The 13,141-nt window shown below is 33.8% G+C and overlaps 1 pseudogene; it reads right to left on the bottom strand.

Moving 5' to 3' along the window:
• Positions 1-5,939: 5,939 nt before the first annotated feature.
• On the bottom strand, positions 5,940-6,136 carry LOC126757673 (small nucleolar RNA U3; annotated as a pseudogene).
• Between the last annotated feature and the right edge of the window lie 7,005 nt (positions 6,137-13,141).

Here is a 13,141-nt window from a genome sequence, read left to right as displayed (position 1 = left end):
CTCTCACTACTTTCCCGCACCGACGAGCAGCCACTTGAAACTAAAACAAATTTTGAAATTTATATTTCTACAAATATTTGTCACCTTAATGCCAATGGAGCAGCGCTAAAGGACAAAGGGAGTGACAACGCTCCCTTGACACTCATCAGCTTCCGATCTGGTTTCCAGCTTGCCATCTCTCCAGCTCCTCAGCTGCTAAGCTAGTCGTTAGAGCAAAATGATATACATACAAAAATGAAGACGGATAAGGAAAACGGATAATCAATACTTCAAAAAAGCGCTCTTCCACAATTTATGATTGTGTAAATGTTTATGTGTGCAAGTATTTGGCTATGAAATTCTAGTAACAAGCTTAGCAGCTTGCTCTGACAGCTGCGAAAAGCTGTTGAAATGTCACAGCGGTTATTTGAGTAAGATGTTTAGAATGCAAACAATCGTCGGCCCAAAGGACGAGTGAGAGTTCAAAGTGGAGGGTAAAAAAAGTTCAAAAGCAGAAAATAAGGAAGCTAAAGGCCGTAGTTGGAAACATAGTATTATAAATTTTAATATTGATTTCTATAAATGTGGTGAGTAAGCGATCTAAGATAACATTCTGGTTGGGGCTTCCATAAATTGGTAGTTGAATTCTAGGTTATTATTTGTGTCGCATTAACTAACACTCAAATTGGACAACCGAAGTTGGTGATGCAAAGAAATAACCTAGTCCTTCGGCTGTCCAGGATCCAGCCTCGGATGCAGAAGCCTAATCCCCTTCTCATCTTAAATTAATCAAATCACAGATACCAATATAAATAACGAGATTAATCATTCCGATAACTTTAAAACGGCCTTCAGCAAGAAAAAAAGATCATGAGTTGGAACATAGAACTAAACAAATTGGCTCAACTAAGCAAAGAGTTATAGCGCTACTAACTTCTTGAGCTGACTTGGTTGAAATCACAATACAACTGACCAGTAACTCTTTTTTTCTAGTTGCACTACGACACCTGACCACATTGAAATCCGTCGCCTAGAATAAAAATGGTTTGGGAAGACTTTTCGTTAGACTGAAGACGACATCACGAGAGCACCATTAGACTGCAAGCCTCAAGAGAGCCGCAGACGAGAGAGACCCATCAATACGTGGAGGCGTCAAGTTGTAAGAATCCTGGATACAAATCAAAATCAAAATAATTTCTCAAAGTTTAAAGAGTATGCATTTGATTTGAAAAATTGTAAAATATTTTGTTTACTTCTGATTTCGGATGGATATACCATGCCACTGGACCCATATTATTACGTTAAACTGACGGTTAGAAAATAAACCAAGAGCTTATCTTAGAGACCTAGCGAACTTGAAAACATTGGTTCTTCATTCAGCAGAACTTTATGCACACAATAAAAAGTAGATCCATTTTTTTGTGGTCCCATTTTGTGGACTGTAATAAGGTAAGATTTGTCTTTACCATTAAAGGGCTTCAGTGATCGCAGTGCCGGACAACTTTTATATAGCACAAGACTACCAAGATCCCTACGTATTATTATACCCTTCAACGGATTGTTTGGTATATTAAAAACGGTTCAACTTAACTTCAAGCCATTTGCTTTGGTACGCCAGCTGATTGGGCAGCATCAATATCAACATTTGTCTAACTAAGTCAACGGGATTTTGTTCTAGTTTTAAAAAAAATAAAATAAAATGAGTTGGACAGCAAGCGGATTTCCAAAACTGATATGGATACCCGGATCAAGTGATATATTTGCATACATGAACACACGTTGACATCCCTATCCCTCCCTACTAATATTATAAATGCGAATGTAAGTTTGTTTAACCGATCATCATGAAACTTTGTACATATACTCTTAAAGGTAATAGAAGTAACATAGGGTACTTTATATTAAAAAACTAAAATTTTACGAAAAATAAAAAATCGTTTTTCAAAAAATCGTCAAATTTAGCTACTTTAACGCCATCTAGCATTACAGTAATGAAGTTTGAACCCTGAATACTGTAATAACGTCCCACTGTATTACTGGCGGTGACGACAATATCTAATTCAATTGAATATAGTTTCAACTGTTTCTAATTTTTCTATATTTATTGTTATTTTCTTCTGTCGTTACATGAAGTATAAAACTATTAAAATTTTTGAGGTAATCCGTAATTTTTGTGGTTAGCTGTCACTTTATTATTTTAGATCTTGCTCGCTGATGTTAATTCTTACTCTGCTTTTCTTTGAAAATGCGGAAGCGGAAATCTGGTCTATCCAAAAATTCATCGCGGGCCCGTGCCGCAAAAGTTGCACGAAATCAAGAAACTTCGGCTCACGCAGAACTGAGAAGTTAACAACAAGCAGAGCGACAAAGAGTTTTTAGAGCAGCTGAAACGCCTCTTCAGGCACGAATTCGTTTAGAAATGCAGCTTGTCTTTGCAGACAACTAGAAGAGCGATAGAAACACCAGAACAATCGCAGGCGAGAAGAATTCATAATGCAGACATGCAGACCACACGCCGCCGAAAATTCGTGCGTAATGATTGGGCTGTGTTTAATGGTACTGGGTTTCAATATGATCCTTCAATTGGATATCATTATCATCCATTGATTGTTATTGGCTCAATGAATGAAAAATGTCAGTACTGCGATGCTTTTAAATGAAAAGATGAAACAGCTGGAATGTGCTGTTCCGATAGTAAAGTTTCACTTCCATTACTTGGTGAACCAAAAGAGACTTTGAAAACTTTATTATTAAGATTTTTCTTATTCTAATTTTTCTAAGTTTATTGTTATTTTCAGTAAAGGAGAATCTGGATACCATTTTAATATTCCAGTCATTAATCCAACAAAGGGACAACCAATCCCAACTAAAAAAGTTTCCTGGATGGACTTTTATGCGTATTACATGATGCTTCGAGAGCATAACTTCAACCTCCTTCTGCGTACAAGTCAACTTTTTTCATTAATTCTTGGTAGATATGTATATTAAAGTAGAGAGTGAACGTCTTTTTTACATTTCTCTAAATCAGAAAAAATTACAAGCTGAAAATTACATACATTTACAAGATGCGTTTAGCGCAGACAATAATATCAGACCTAACGACATTGGAAAAATGGTTATTTTGCCGTCCACTTTTGCTAACAGTCCCCGTTATCTCCATGCACGCAAGATGCATTTTCTTATGTACGAACTTACGGAAGGCCTGATCTCTTCGTATCTTTTACCTGTAATTCTTCGTGGCAGAATATAACTCAAGAGCTTATATCTGGGCCACTGATCGACATAACATAGTTGCCCGCGTGTTTCGATTAAAGGTCCACAAGTTAATGAACGTTGTAACAAAAGGAAAAATATTTAGAGACGTCCAGGACCATATGTACTCTATTCAATGGCAGAAACGAGGTCTACCACATGTGCACATATTAATTTGGCTAAAGCAGAATCTACTTCCTAATCAAATTGACAACATAATTTGCGCTGAAATTCCAGATCCACAAGAAGATAAAAATCTGTATGACATGGTTATTAAAAATATGATACACGGTCCCTGTGGAGCTCGCAATCCAGCATCACCTTGCACCCAAAATGGCAAGTGTACAAAAAAGTATCCTAGAGAAATAATAAAGGGGGTATTCTGGTCTAGAAGCATGAATTTCAGGTAATTTTTTAAAGTGTCGTAAAAAAAAGGCAGTTAATATGTTTACCATCCATTTTTTTATTAGTTATTTGTTAATTTTAGAAGAGTGCAGAAAAAAATTAAAAACTGAAAAAAGTAAAAAAATTTCAAAATTATGGGCCGAAAATTTCCACGTGACCATAGTTATCTGTTATCTGAAACGAAAAAAAAGATTATTAATCTAGAATAATGTCGCAATGGCCGGAACTACGGAAAAGAGGGAAACATTTTTTTCACAAAATGGCGACTGCCTGAAAAAAAAAGTTTTTTTGGATCACTTTTTCTGACAACTTCGAATTTTTTTAAAAATAATAAAAATAAAAATATGGTGATGGGCCTAGTTCCAACCATAGACAAGCCCATAAAGAAGACTCTATAAAAATTTCAAGTTAATCGGTACAGTAGAACCTGAGAAATCGTGGGTATCGTTCCCAAAAAGTCAGTTTTGAGAAAAACGCGTTTAAAGTTTAGGAGACATCTCTAGTGAACACGGACGCCACGACACAAAATCGGCTGTATCTCCGAAAATAAGTCGAATTTTGAAAAATCCTTCCAAGGTCATATGTTTGAAAGTCTAAACTTTCAAGATATGCAAAAAAAAGGTGCGTGGAGTCCCTACGCGCGGATGAAGTTATACTTCTTAGTGATATTCCAAGAAATGCATATCATTTTGTATGAAAGAAAACTAGAAAACTTAAAATCACATTTTGTAAATTAAATAAGTATTGAGCTTTCTCCTACTAATATATTGATCAAATTGACAAGTTTCGATAATTGCGCCAAAATCAGATATATTATATATTCATATGTAAATATGTTTTAAACTTTACATAAAATTGAAGTGTCAATAATTGCGCCAATTTTCATAAACTTGAAAATTTTGCGCGAATAAGACGTGTGCGGGTTAAGTCGTGAATTTTACTTATATTAATTAATTTGAAAGTGCCGAAAAATGCGAAACGAAATTTCAATAAATTTAAATAAATTTAAGTAAATTTACATGTATTTTCATTTATATTTAATTATCAATAATTTTTTAAAAAATGATTTGCCCTAGTTGTCCATTTTATTTTCTCACACATTTCAGCCGATTTTTGTATAGAAATTTGACCGGCGTAGAAGCAAAATGCGAAACAATCATACATATGTACATATATTATGTCGTTTGCACATTTGTCTGGATGTTTGCGAAAGCAAATGTTCTACAAAAGCATATTTCTATACTTAAACAAAATTATTAGAACCATCGTATGTTTCTTACATGCATAACCAAACCATACTTAAGTCAGCGCAACCTAAGTGTCAATGGTGGTGTTGGTGGTAAGCGCTTGGAAAGTCAAGATGCTACCACAGGTTTGAATCTCGACAGAATAAATTTTTAATTTTTTGCTTTTAACATCGTATACTATACAAATAAATATTTTTCTTACGAATAGAAATTAAATTTATCACAGCAATATTATGTATATGTATGTATATTATGTATATTGCTGTGATAAATTTAATTTCTATTAGTAAGAAAAATATTTAATTGTATAGTATACGATGTTAAAAGGCATACATCTTCTATCCTATCTTGTGTATCTGCACATGCTCATATGAGTGTATGTATACGCATGTGCGCGTTCAGAAATTGAAATCATATTTTCATCACTTATCAATATACTTATTACATGTGCGCGCATTGACTTGCATGTTCATACATTCATATATACTGATATGTACATATATTTGCATACATTGCCGAATAATGCACAAGCATGCAAACATACATATGCGTACACATATGCATATGTCACCAACAAAAAATTGATCTTCACAAGACAAAATGGCAGCCAAATTGGCGAAGAACAAGTGTAGTACATTTTACAACAAAAACGATTTCATTCATGAACGCAGGCGCAAATTCCACAAGCGATCTCGCTTCATTCATAAAAACAGAGGCCGTAACATCTCCCCGAGCATACCTTTGCCAACAACTTTCAAGGCAAGGGGTGACAATCGGCGGCCATTACTTTACTTATGCCATAGAAATTCTATTGCTACGAATATGGAAATGACAAAGAAAATAATGCAAATATGCATATTTCTAAAGGTCATTAATTTCTTTGAAGAAACGAAAGGAATGAATGATCCTGAGAAGTATAGTCTTAACTTTTCAACGGCCAACGCAGAGCATTTCAACCAAAAGGAATTTATTCATTAAAATCAGCACTCAGTATCCGTTGTAAGCGAAAGATTTTCGAAGAAACGCCACAAGACAAAATTAGAAAATGAACTTTTAACCGCACGCTTTTATCCGTTGTAAGCGAAAGATTTTCGAAGAAACATCATTTCTAATATGCCACAAGACAAAATTAGAAATGAACTTCTTAACCTCACGCTGTCAAATAAAACGAAAATACTTCGTCATCATGGGTCGATTTCCAAAAAATGTAAATGAAGTCTAACTACAGAAATGATCCTGTAAAGTATAGCCTTAATTTTTCAACGGCCAACGCTGAGTATTTCAACCAAAATATACGCAAAATAGTTGAGAATTCGCAGAAATGAAAGACAAACGAAAAAAGAAGCACAACGACAAAGAAAAAGAAGCATAACTTCAATAATGAACAAGCATACAAACATACATATGCGCAGCAGCAGCAAGGAAAGAGGTAACAATCTTCGATCCATTGTATATTTCTTTCATGCATAACCAAACCATAATTAGGACAACGCAATACAAGTGCCAATTATGGTGTTGGTGGTAAGCGCTTGAATAGTTACGACGAGCACGTAGGTTCGAATCCCAACAGAATTTATTTTTAATTGAATATGTCACCAACCAAAAATTGAAACATTGTTCTACAAAAACAACAACAGCATAAGCATGGCAACATTGTGTTGTTGGTAGAAAAGCCGAGCTGTGCCGAAAGAAACGAACAAACGATCGTCGATTGTCACCGGTTCGCTTGCTGCTCGAACATCTTCGCGGACAAGGTTGCTTAGATTCATATTGAGCAAGGTTGCGTAGATTCATATTGAGCAAGGTTGCGCAACCTGAATCTATCGCAACCTTTTCCGAACTCGTATAAGAAGTATAACTTCAAAAAATCGATTTTTTAAAATCCTAGACAAGAATACCACCCTAAAGAAAGAGTTCACAGTAATAAGGGTTACCCGTTATACAGATGTAGGGCGCCTGCTGATGGTGGTAAACAAGTTAACATTCGTACTCGCAGTGGGGAAATAAAGAGCTTTGATAATAGCTTGGTAGTGCCCTATTCCCCGATTTTGTGGAAATTATTCAACGCCCACATTAATGTTGAAGCTTGCAATTCTGTGTGTGCAATTAAATATATTTGCAAGTTTATCAATAAAGTAAGCGATCAAGCGATCTTCAATCTGCGTAATGAAGGTGCTGTACAGGTCCTCAATGAAATATAAACGTATCAAGCAAGAAGATATGTCAGGAGCAATGAAGCAGCATGGCGGCTTCTTGGCTTTCCATTACATGAAAGATATCCCACTGTTACACATCTTGCAGTACACTTAGAAAACGGACAGCGTGTCTTTTTTGATGAAATTACCTTTCAAGACAGGATTTTATCTTCTCCTAAGACCACGCTGACTGCCTTTTTTCACCTTTGTCACAATGATACTTTTGCAAAGACATTATTTTACTATGAGATTACCAGTTATTATACATGGAACAGTTAAAAAAAGAATGGCGTCGTCGTATTCATGGTACACCTGTTCAAAACTAACCTGGGGTTAAAGCATCGGATGGTCTTGGTCGTGTCTATACCGTACATGTTACGAATTTTGAATGCTTTTGTCTGCGCATGTTGTTGAATCATGTTAGAGGTCAAATTAGCTTTACAGAACATAAAATTGTCAATGGTCAGGAATGTCAAACATACTGAGAAGCATGTGAGGCTCGGCGACTGTTAGAAAATGACAATCATTGGGACGAAACTATGGAGGAAGCTGTACAATGCCGATCTCCAGATATAATCAGAGAACTTTACGCTACGCTTTTATCTTCTTGCGGTCTTTCTAACCCTCAAACTCTTTGGAATAAGTACAAAGGATACATGGCTGAAAATATTTTACATCAACTGCAGCAAGTACACGCAGATATTACTTTCAATGAACACGTCTACAATAAAACGCTAATTATAATCGAAAACAAGGTTTTTACGATGGTTGGAAAAAAATTAGATGATTTTGGAATGTCGAGCCATCGACGAGACAATATGGATGATTTTGATAATGAAAGTGCACGAGAGCTCGATTATGCTTTCATAGCATTGCAACATCAAGTGACAGAATTAGTCCCTCAATTACTTCCAGAGCAAAATCATGTTTTCCATCAAGTTTTACGTAAAACAGACTCCGGCAGTGGTGGACTCTTCTTTCTCGACGCACCAGGAGGAACTGGAAAAACGTTTTTGCTTAACTTATTATTAATGCCCGTCAGAAAAGACCAAAAAATAGCAGTTGCTGTAGCTTCGTTAGGTATTGCCGCGACGCTATTAAACGGCGGTCGTACGGCTCATTCCGTTTTAAAATTACCATTGAATTCTGCAATTTTAGTAAAAAATAGTTCACGAGATAGGATGCTGCGAGAATACAAACTTTTAGTGTAAGATGAAAGTATAATATCTCACAAGAAGGCTTTAGAAGCTTTAAACCGGACTCTCCAAAACTTGCGAGATAGTACAGATATAATGGGAGGCATGGTAGTTTTATTGGCTGGTGATTTCCGTCAAACCCTTCCGGTGATTCAGAGGGGGACACCAGCAACTGAAATTCAAGCGTACATTAAATTATCAAGCTTATGGTCCACAGTTGAAAAACTCCGCCTGAAAACGAATATGAGAGTGCATCCCCATAATGACGTGGATTCAGGACTTTACGCAGAAATGTTGTTGAAAATTGGTGATGGTTGTTTAGATGTTGACGCTGAAGGCTAAATATTATTGTCAAGAGAGTTTTGTGATTTACTATAAAGTGATGTGGATCTCATTGCGAATGCTTTTCCGAAATTGCAGCAAAATTTGTGTAGTAATCAGTGGTTGTGTGCAAGAGCAATATTAGCACCAAGAAATTAAATTGTTAATAGGATCAACACTGACATTTTAAATGAGGTTCAAGGAGAAATGAGGGAATATTTGTCAATGGATACAATTATAGATACGGAACTAAGTACTTTATATCCTGTGGAGTTATTAAATTCACTTCAACTATCGGGTGTACCGTCACATAAACTTCAATTGAAACTAAATGTACCAGTAATGCTTATGCGAAATCTTGATGCTGCTAGGCTATGTAATGGAACAAAGCTTCGTATAACAAAATTGGGACAGAACACACTTGGTGCTACTATCTTAACAGGTGCCGGTAGGGAAATAGATGGTAGAAAATGACCTTCCATTCCATTCCATTTAAAAGGGTTCAGTTTCCCGTCAAGTTTAGCGTTGCTGTTACTATAAACAAGGCACAAGGACAAACATAACAGGTAGTAGGAGTGCATTTAGAAAACCCATGCTTCTCTCATGGTAAACTTTATGTAGCCTGTTCACGTGTATCTAATGCCCGGAATTTACACATATTTGCACGCGAAACAAAAATATTCTAGATTAATACTTTGTATTTTATTTTTGCAATTGTTAGAATTAACAATTATTTAGTTTTGTTACGGTGAAATATATGTTAACATTTGTTTTTGCATTTCAATACTTATATTTAAGTTTTTATATTGACTCATTTCTATTATTATACCCTTACCCTTTATATCTTATACTTATTTAATGGCTCCACTGCGGGCGAAGCCGCGGGTAAAAAGCTGGTGTGTATATACATAGTTATGAAATAAAAAATATGCTTAGAACTACATTTTTACATTTTATCACATCAACAAAGTTTACCCTCCGACTGCGCTACAGAGAGCTCTCGGTTTTGAGGGTAAAAGTGCGCTAGTGTGTTATTGACCGTGCCTACAAGTTGTTTTATGCTTGTTTGCATTTGTCGGGCATAAATCATAATGAGCGTCTGTATGCTCTACAACAAGAAAATCAAGCAAGTTGCAAAAACATTCGGCAAAAGTAGGGAAACAAGCGTAGAAAAACACTTCAAAACAATAACACAGTGGATATGAGAACATTTGTTGCATATCAAGCGTGAAAATTGTAAATATTTTTCTGTCACATTTACTTATAATAACTTCTTAGCTTTTTCAACCACGCTTTTCTATTTCTTTTTTCACTCCTCAATTTGCTTAATTTCACTTTTCTGCGCTCTTGCACTTGGCGTTTGTATAGAAATCAGTCTGTGTTTTTAGGGTTTCATTGCATTGGAAGTTTTCTAGGAGACACGGTTGAATATGTGTTTATATTAGTATGTGTGGGTATGTCCTGGCATTGAATGGCATATACATACTTTGTTTGCCGCAATTTTTATACGAATTTCTGTTATTTGGATTTAGTTTTGAAGAGGGTGTGATATTTAGATAACTTTTTATACCGTTTGAAACAACACAGGTTACGTATACGCAGTGGTGCGTTATATTTTTTATTACTCGCCTCAAAAAAGTTGTTTTTATTTTAGCTGAAGAAAAAAGTTTAATTTTAAGTTAAATAAATCAATATTAACGGAACTTAAAACATTACAACAAAAAATTAAGCGCCTGAATTAATTTTACAAATTCATATTGAGATATCTATAATTTCAAACTTATTTTAGAAATGTAAATCCATCATTTGGAATCAAAATTAAGTCAGATCAAGAAAAACATTAAATAAAGCAAGAATTTAACAATTTGTGGGATCAAAAAATTATTTTATAAATTAATATTGAGATATCCAAACCGAATTTAAGTATAAAAAAAAATTAAACAAAAATTTAATAGCGTTGCCAACTATTAGAATTTTTTTTGCTTATTTGAAAAATGTTAATTGAAAAATCTACAATTTTAATCAACTGAGCAGTGTTACCAACTATCAGATTAAAAAGCTTAAACTTATTTTAAATATGTAAATTGAAAGCAAAAAATTTAGCAAGTTTAAATTTATTTTATAAATTACATTGAGATATCTATAAGTGAGAAAAATCACTAATTTGGAATGAAATTTAAGTCAGATTCAAAATTAAACATAAATAAGAAACATTATTAATTTTGCATAATTTTCCAAACGTAAAATAAAGCTGCTACCTTTTCTTTGTAAATTTTATTTTGGCTCTTATTAATCTAAATTTTTTTAAGAAAATGTCTCTTCGGAAGGTTTTGGAATATGATATGAGTAATATGGTTGCTATATGATTACATTTATAATTAGTTAAAAATATGTGTATTTTCAAGTCACTTTTATTTCAATTTGCATTATTTGTTACCTTTTATATATAAAATATTGTCACCTGTTTATATATATAATTAATAAGAACCAAATTGTAAACTGGACTTCAATTTAACCATAAAATTTAACAATGTTTCCATATTAAATAATTCAATATTCGCAAATATAATTTTTTAAATTTAATTTAATAAAATCATTGTATCTAATTGTAAGCAGTATCACGAAAAAAGTTGGTATATATTATAAATATAAAACATAATATATACATATTCACTTAATTTCTTTTTAACGATTTAAAACTTTCAATTTCAATAATTCTTTTGTCCAAAAATAATAATCGCAACTTTTTCAAATAAAACTTAATTGTGTTTAAAGCCAATTGCCAATAACACTTAATAACCATTTTTTAATGATTCAATATATAATTTAACGATTAAAATTATTTAAATATCATTTAATAATTGTTTAATTAAAATACGTAATCTAGACTAATAATTTTTCAAGATCGGGCCTTTATTTCTTCAAAAAATTTTCAATAAATAAACATTCCAAATAAAGCAAAACAATTTCAAAGTAATTTAAAAATGTGTTTGCTACGCCATTTTTGCTCTTCATATATTTTTGGCAATTTTTTCTACAAACTTAATACTCTGACTTTTCTCATGGACACAAATATTAAATAATAATTCATGAAAAAATGTATTGCAATTAAATTACTGCAGTATTTATCTTACACATACATATACTATGTATATCACCAGTTTCTTTCGCACAACTGCAGCATCCGCGGGCACTGGCGACAAATGGCCACTCTATAGCGTCATTCTTGCGAACGGCGACGGCCGGCAAAAAATAAACACATTCGCACAAAATTACTTTCCATACCTTAGACCAAATGCGGCAAATGATTCAAAATGCGAGTTTTTTTTAGAGTTTTTCTCGCATCGGCACTATGAAGATGGAATGTAGCTAAATATGTATTAATGTATACAAAATAGATGTACATTTACATTTAAGGTTCATAGCAGTAAAAATGTTATATTTTAAGATAGAAATCTTTTTGGGGGTTATGAAGAGGAACCTTTATCTCTCATGAAATGGTTGAGCAAATGCAGTACGTCACAAAAGGAAAAATTTATGTTGCTTAAACAATAAGAATTTCTGAGCATAATTGGCTCGATGTAAACTTTTTGTCTGCACCGTCCTTGAACTGTAATTAGTTTGTTTAATTCTCCCCACTAGAGTTTGAAGTTGAGGTGAATTTGCCCAATGTATGTGAAACCAAAATCTAGTGGATTTAATCTTTTATGGTTAATGTTATGAAAATGTTTTTTTTTTATTTTTTTTCTTTATTCTTCAAGATTGTTGAAATCTTTACTATAAAAAATTTCAATATACCATAAGATACTTAATAAGTATAGGTTAAGTTAGGTTGGGTTAGGTCGTAGGACTGATCCAAAACTCGATTGGTTTCACTTAGACAGACCTTCATAATTTGGGTTCCCCATAAACTTCTTAAAGGTGGATCATCAAATTTTTATAAATTGACGAAGCGTCTTGAGCTGACCACAAATGTGGAAGTTTCGCCAACTTTTGGTGTGTCTATCGAGATATTTCAATTTCAGTCTGTCAAAAGCTGGGCAATAGAAAAGGAAGTGGCAAGATTACACCTTACCTTCCTCCTTAAAACTATGAAAATGAGCGTCCGACAGAATATTTAACCACACAAAGGATCTCGCAGTCGCACTAGTTCTTGTCGTTGATCAGCACGTGTTGAGCTAACTGGAGGTTCAAAGTTCCCACGACAGATCGCAAGCAGACATCGAAGAATCGACTGGACTCCAAAAGGATGAAATTGGGGAAAGTCGTATTTCTCCGAGATAAAAGTCTTAGGAAAATAAAACAGCATTTAAAAAGATTACCAAAGAGCTGAAAACTGAAAAACATTTAGACTGATAGAAAACGAAACAATTTAAAAAAGTCAAGGCCTAACTTTAAACCATTTATCTCATTATATTAAAAAATAAAATCTATTTTTATGCTATAGCACAATAACAAATGAAATATCACATTAACAATAGAAAGCTGAAAAAAACTTCATTGAACATAACTTTCTTGTCCAAGAGTGGAGAACCGGTTGATCACC

Source organism: Bactrocera neohumeralis, chromosome 4 (assembly GCF_024586455.1).
Source record: "Bactrocera neohumeralis isolate Rockhampton chromosome 4, APGP_CSIRO_Bneo_wtdbg2-racon-allhic-juicebox.fasta_v2, whole genome shotgun sequence".
Lineage (NCBI taxonomy): Eukaryota > Metazoa > Arthropoda > Insecta > Diptera > Tephritidae > Bactrocera > Bactrocera neohumeralis.
Note: the sequence above shows the minus strand (reverse complement) of the source record. Positions and strands in the feature narration are given on the sequence as shown.